The following is a 7525-nucleotide window of genomic DNA, read 5'->3' as shown; positions in this document are numbered from 1 at the left end:
TCACGAGTGTCTTACGGCCCAGGTTGCTGGCCAAACTTGTTTTAGCTCACAGTTCCTTCAGGACAGCCTTCCCACTGCCGAAGAATGGCGCTCTGGATCTGTGTTCTGTAGACGTCCTCTGCTTCTGTCCTTCCTACTGCCAATAACTGTGTCTTAATTTGGCTTGGGTTTGCAGAGCCAAGTGGCCCCAGCAAAGTTGTGGCCTCACCAGTGCTGAAGGCAAGGCTGCAGTGTAAGCTGGTCACCTTAAAGCACTTGATTATCTTTGTGCAACAGCAACTGCTCATGAGTATCTTCTAGCGCTGACAGGTAACATATGCCCCTCAAGCAGGTGCACTGGAACAGACTTGGCTCTCTTTGATTCCCAGTCCCCCCCTGCAAGGGGAACTAAAAACAATAGATATGATTGGATTTTTTAGGTCAGACTTGATTGTGTGATGCTTATCCTTTGAAGCTGAGCATTTCCAAATAACACAATACATGGCAAGCTAGCTTCTTCTCTCCCCTGTCACCAATATTCACATTGGCCCAAATTTGAGTGAGATGCCCATGAACAGACTTTGCAAAGGTCACAGGCATGTGGCTGCAGCTCTGCACTGGTTTGTATTTTGTTTACTGACATCCTCAATGTGTGAAGAATCGAAGGAGCACATGTATTTATTGTAGAGGTCATGCTTTTGGGGAGCATTTGCTAAGTTTCTAATAAAAAAAAATTTAAAACCCAAACAAATTACTGATCTTTGGAGGTGTGTGTGTTGCTTGTGTGTCAGGGCATGGAAAAAGGGCAACATGCAATGAAGTTTCTAAAGGACTTTTGAGAGATCCCACCAGCACTAGTCAAAGACATCACCTTCAGTGATATAAATGTTCAAATAAAGCCTCCTGCACTTCAAGGACTTATGTTCACACAAATCACTGCTACTATAAAAATTTTTTTTTCTAGCAAATTCTTTTGATGCAGATAAAGTTGAAGACATTTTGGAGAAATGCTTTGTTGAAATCTTTTGCTCAAAAAATTAGTAGGGTTTTAATAAATAGTATTGCCATGTAAAACGTGATTTTAATTGCCTTCTAACAAGTTCAGTATTTTTAAAATTGAGGTGACTTTAATTTTCCACATTAACAATCTACTGCAAACCTTAGCCCACATATCATTTGTGGATTACAGAGTGACATTAAGAAGTACTGTCTCTACTTACATTCAACTCATGTTTTCAAGGCTATCTTGATAACAATGGTTAACACAAATTTAAAAAAACCCAAAAACTAAAAAGGGAAGAGAGAAGGACACTTTTGGCAGAGAGTCAGTTTTATACAAAATGCAGTTCTGCAGAAACCCTTCTCATCCTGTATCATGCCCATGAGCAGGGTAAACAAAGATACATAAAGGAAGTTCTCCAAATATTGCCACTGGGAGAAAGGAGAAGAGAATAATTCTGCGGAGGCATACCTAGGTTTAGATGTAACTGTTTGTTTTGTTTTCATTGTAACTGTGTTGATTTCTGAAGCTTGAATGTAAGCCTTGACAATAGAGAGTAGTAATGAAGATTTAAATATGAGGCTGAAAGAAAACATGACAAGGGAAATTTGTTCAACAAATCCAACCACATGGTTTTGAAGCAACTCTGTTTTTACCAAAGAGACAGATCATCACTGATTTTCAAGGCTTAAAATGGCATCTCTGATCTTTGACTGCTTAGCTAAAAGCATCTACCCCAGCAAGAGGCCTCTGAGCTAAAGCCCAAGTAGCACAAGAGAGGCTCACACCTTCACCACTCTCTCCTCTGACTGACCCTATCCACACTGAGTAGCATTTGGTCTGAGTCTCCTCTGGCCCCACGGGGTAGCAGAACATCACAGATAATCAAAAATAATCACATTTTTGTCTTTTTGCATTCCAGAATATTTGAAATCATATGACTGAGTTCATCTGGTGTGGAAGAAGGTGCTTGAAAGGTATGGGCAAAGACATCCCACTGACTTGGCATTGCTGAAAATGGGGTGATGTTCTCAACACCTCTGTCACAGCATGAGTGCTAACATTGACTTTAGTCTCTGTGCCATATGGCACTTATTACTCTTCTTAAGTGTTGTGTAGAAAATTTGTGCTTGTTTGAATCCTCAGAAGTGTAAGGCATCAGGATATATTTATTTTCTCTGAATAAGATAATCTTAACAGAACTGACGTTCTTACTGGCCTCTCATCACACACACCACATAACAGCAGCCATTTCCAAATGGTGTGGTTTATTCAGTATTTTTGCTTTTCAGTTATTTACCTCTCATGTATTTGCAAGTCTTCTGTGCTCATCTCTGGCTATTTCATATGTCAGGTTTGGATATCTCCATTGAAAGCCCTTACCCTTGTGGCTTTTCTGTTCTAAACAGCTCCCTTCATCTTGGGTTCAGGTGCAGCTTGCAGACAGCGTCTTGTGGTTTCATCTAGTAAAAAACAAAGCTACAGGAAACTATTAGATCTGCCATGACTGACTTTCAGGCTACTTGAGGATTTTAAATTTATTTTATGCAGCTGCTTGGTTCTGTTTGAGGTGGATTTTTTGTTTCCTTCCTGTTTTGCTTTCAATCACATTTGTGTACTAGACATATGATAGCCCTTCACTGTAGATAGGTGATGTAAGTTGTGTTTGTCTGACTATATTGCTTAATACAGAATTTCTGATGAGCTGTTTTACAACTCCAGTTTAGCAACTCAGTCTTACGTTGCAAATCTGCTTTTAAAAATAAGTAGTGGTATTGGTAATGCTCTCCTGCCTGCTACTCTCTGTCCCCTCCCTTCGGAGCTGTGTGTTGGGTGGGATAATCATCAGCAGCACGCTGGAGATATTCCTGGTTATCATGAATCAGCAAAGTGCTTGTCTTTTTGGTCTGTATTTCACTTCAACCATTTGCAGAAGTGGACAAAGGCATCCTTCTGCCTAGAAGAATCTTTTAATTTGAAACAGAAGGTTTCTTTCTTTTTTTTTTTCATTTTTATTTATTTAATGTAAACAATTCCTTAGAATGAGGAACTGAAAGTAAGCAGCTGAGGCAGGGCTGGAGTTGCTGCAGCTGAGGCAGAGCTAGCGTGGCTGCATCTGAGTCATGGGCTTTTCTATTGCAGGAGGCTGTTACATTTTAGCTGTTCTTAATTTAATGGCCAGTCTTCGTGAACGAAGATTTGGGGAAAGGTCTTTTTACCTTTCCAGCCTGCGCAATGGATTTTTTAGGTGAGACACAGCCTGCGCTGAACTGAGCCCACCCTTTAATCCTAAGGTTCATCTGCCGGGGCCAAGCAAGCTTGGACAATGGCAGTGAAGTCCTCAGGACGTAGGTTTGTTTAGAGTGACCTTCTCATAGATGGATGGCCTTACAGGGCTAACGGGCTCCATCTGCCCGGGGGACTGGCTGGGATTCGAACCTGGGTCGCAGAGGTGAGAGTCCTGCATGCTAACCACTAGGCCACCAGGGGTCCCCAATTAGCTGTTCTTAAAAGTTTGCTAAAGCAACATGTTTTTCCAGTTTGATAAATAAAAGTGCTTTTCATTCCTAGTAAGTTGTTGAGACTGGCCAGCTGCATCCCCTTTTACAGAGATAAAGGCTTATCATCTACCCTAACCCTCAAGAGAAGCAGTAGTGTTTTTGGGGAGCTTACCCCAGACCAGTAAGCAGAATGCATTGAGTTTAGGATACAAAGCAGAATGCAGTGTGTTTAGGATACAAGTATTTAAGCTGAGTACCATCAGAAAGGTGGTGACAGATGACAAGCTGTTCTCAACTTTCAATGCCAGTAAGAGATTTGCTGCTATTCTGCCAGGGGATTGTGTGTCAGGCTTGAGCCTGAGCAGCCCATCACAAACTCTGAGATCAAAGACAAAGACTTTGTCACTTGAAGGAGTTTGAACTGCGGTGAGTGAGACTGTGCCTGTACCCCAGACAGGGGTTTTGTGTGCTCTTTCCTGTTTTAGATTCTCAGGGGTAAAAATCCCTGTTCTCACAGGGGGAACCTGTGAAAGGCTTCAGAGGAAGCAGGACTCCACTCTGCCTTGCTGTGGTTTAGGTGGTAATGTCATTTTTCCTTCACCAGTTGATCACTGAAATGGTTCTTGACATTCAAAGCAGCAGGGGACATAATTATTAGTCCTTATTCCTATCCATCAGAAAATACCCAAATACACCATTTCCCTAATTTTCCAAACGTCTGCCCAGGTCTGTTCAGAAAGATCTGCAAAGTGATGTTCAATGTGTCCTGTTACTTTAACTGAAATAATTCCTTCCCTGGAACAATTCTGCTGTGAATTTATGTACAAAGACATCACTGGGTATCTATCCCCATTACACTCTTTTTGTTGTAAAATAGTTGTGGGGACAGTAGGTTTCCTGATGCCCTCTAGGTATCATAGAACAGCAGCAGGAAATTCCCTGGGTTCTTTAAGATTATCACAATGCTTGAAGCAGATATGTCATGTACTGTTTTCAGACAAGTTCCTTGCAAGACTTCTTATACAGGAAGATGGAGTAATATTGCTGAAGATAATATGGCACTTGAATCCAGCTTTAGGCATCATAATAAGTGAATTTCTTCTAGAATAGTACTGAATGCTATTTACTGCTCCCACAGGGAAAATAAATAATAAAGCAGCTCCACTCCTTTGGAAATTGGGTCACTCATGAAGGGGAGGTATTCAGTTTAGCCAAATGAATAATAAGTGTGAAGACTCAGTTTAAGCACCTTAAACAGGTCCTTCATGAACCTATTAAACCCAGTAACCTAACCATAACTGATGAATTTCCTGGTTCAAGAAGTTGCTGAACTCATGATTCCTGGAAGCAGGGAAGGTATCCTGAGAACAGTCAACATAATGTGCTTGTTCTTTAATCAGTTTCCTGACCATCTGTTATTTATCACTGTCAGAGAAGGGAATTGAACTAGGTGGATTTTTGTCTACTTGATATGGTCATACTTATTTTAGGAGAACTTCAGTGCTGATAGAAGAATACAAAACCTGGATCATAACATGGTATGTGCAAGACAAAGGCTGTATGAATTAATGACAAGGAGGAGCTGCTCAAATAAGGTTGCATGAAGATGCGCACTTTGGGCCATAACACGTAGAGTTACTAACAGGCTGTCTTGGCCTGAATTGTTCAGCTGTATAAATGCATGATTTTGCATAAAACCCTGCAGAAACTTTGATTTTTCTGCATGGGCCTGGGGGTGTTTGTTTTTTTTCTATAAGAAGGTACAGGTATTTTTCAGATAGCTTTACAAGTGACTTTCTGAACCTGATCAAAACTTGCTGAGCCTCACTGCCACTGTGGGCAGCAAGTTTTGCCTTCTGTCTACTTCAGAAATGAGGTTTGTGGTGGGGAAACTGAAAACCAGCTATCTAGTGTTTTTGCATAACAGAGTTGATGGTAACAGTGTGCCTTACAGGCAGTGAACCTGTTGTTCATGACTATGCTGTCTACTCTCCCTGCCTGTATTTGTATGGCATGCCCATGGCTGCTAAAACTGCTTAATGTGAAAAAGAACTATTAATAAAGCACTTAGGGACTTAATGCAAAATTAATTTGGCAAACAGAAAAAGTACTGTCTGACTCCTCTAGGTCTTTTTTCTTTCCTTCAGAGTTGGCGGTTCTCATTGATAATGTGATGGTTTTTCTCTTTGCCACTCTGAGCTCCCTGCTACTCCATGCACTACTTTGATGCATCTTCTGCCCAACTTTCTACATCCAATCTACTTTGACCGCTTCTTTTTGGCTGAGGCCATGTGATGGCCTTGGAAGCTCTTGTCTCCCTGGCATGCCTGAGGCCTGGGAATACCTGGTGTTTTTCCCATGTCTTATTCCCCAGCAGTGACACCTCAGAGAAGCAGCTGGAATCCCTTTCATAATTGTTTCCACCTGTTTGCAGATGGGTCAGGTGAATGAAGCTTGAAAGTATGAAAAAGAGCTGGAAACCCAAAAAGCCATGCTGTCAACCAGCAGATCTAGCTGCTCTCTATGAAACCAGGCAGTGTCCATAGCTTAACTATTGTTTTTCACTGGTTTCACTTTCCGCACGTCCTGCTCCATCCACACACATTTCAACATTGGCAATCCAGTCTGTTGAAATGGTTATACCTTCTTACATCTTTTCTTTTTAAACTTGAATAAACTCTGTTTTTCCTGTCTTGAGAAGAAAACCCTTTACAAGAATGGCATTTTGAGCTTGAACTTGTGTGCATTCTCCAGAAAAACAGAGGAAAAGTTCCTCTTTCAAAACTGAACATTTCTGTTATTTTTAAAACAGAAAGACATTAGTGAAGACATCACTAAATGTCTTCAATGATTCAAATAGATTCATGAAATAGATTTATAATGTCACATAGTGTATTCAAGTGTAAATAATGTTTATCTCAGGAAAAGCCAGCCATGTGAAACCGTGAGTACTTGAAATACCCTCTTTTTCCCCCTCTTCTTTTGTTTTGAACTTCCTAAGACTGGACTGTCACATCCCTAGATACAGTACTTTTGTTTTATGAAAAAAACCTGAAAATGTTTTAAGAGATAAATGGATACACACTCATTCAGAAATATCACAACTTGAAGTTTGACCGTTGTATTTTGTACTTCCTGACTGTGGCTTTTGTTTAGTCTTTAAAATATTGAACTGCCAGAGAGCCCCCTACTGGTTTATAATGGTTACAATCAAGGCCCAACCTGAAATTTTGGAAATATTTTTATTTACTGTGAGAAATAGAGTATTCTGTTGCAATATCAGAATGTCACAAAGCTCATGGGGACACAAAGGCTGGCCAGAAGAGACTGCTGACAAATATTAGGTGTCCCATAGCAGGCAGTTAAATGCACTGTAAGGGAAATCGAGCATTTGGACCTTGTAGGTATAAATCACATTTGTTCATGCATGCCTGTTAGGCTGACACTATTAATTGCAGCTGTAATCAGCACATCAGTATTCTGCATTTTCTGAAGAAAATTTGGTACCAGCATTTTGACTAATTTGCACTACATTTGGTTCTTCTTTCTTAGTGAGATTGGTATTATTTACCTGTCTTTGAAAAGCTGCTGAAATGAATGTAGCCTTAAGCCTGCTTTAACTGAGAGTAGCAAAATACATTTTTTAAATAAGTAAGCATCCTGAAATAACTCATTAAAGACTGATTTAATTTTTCTCGTAATGTAATTTTTCAGCCTAAGTCCAATACAATTTCACAGTTCATTCATGCCGAACTCAGCATAAAATATTTTATACTTTTTTGTGAAATCACCTCAGAACTCTTACAAACCCATTATACTAATTACCATTTTAATGAGCACAACTGAAGAAATGGATGTACTTACAGAGTCCAGAGAATGCTGTATGAGAGAGAGAATGATACGATTCTCAGAATTTCAAGAGTGGATTTTGTTTCTAAGCTAGTAGAAAATTCAGCCCATTTCAGAATCAAGTACTGTGAAATCCCAGAGTAACAGGTGGAAATTTATGACAAATTTTAAAGAGTCACTCTTTCTGCCATACAGG

The sequence above is a fragment of the Neopelma chrysocephalum genome, unplaced genomic scaffold, assembly GCF_003984885.1.
Source record: "Neopelma chrysocephalum unplaced genomic scaffold, ASM398488v2 Primary Assembly neopelma1_43, whole genome shotgun sequence".
In the NCBI taxonomy this organism is placed as follows: domain Eukaryota; kingdom Metazoa; phylum Chordata; class Aves; order Passeriformes; family Pipridae; genus Neopelma; species Neopelma chrysocephalum.
Note: the sequence above shows the minus strand (reverse complement) of the source record.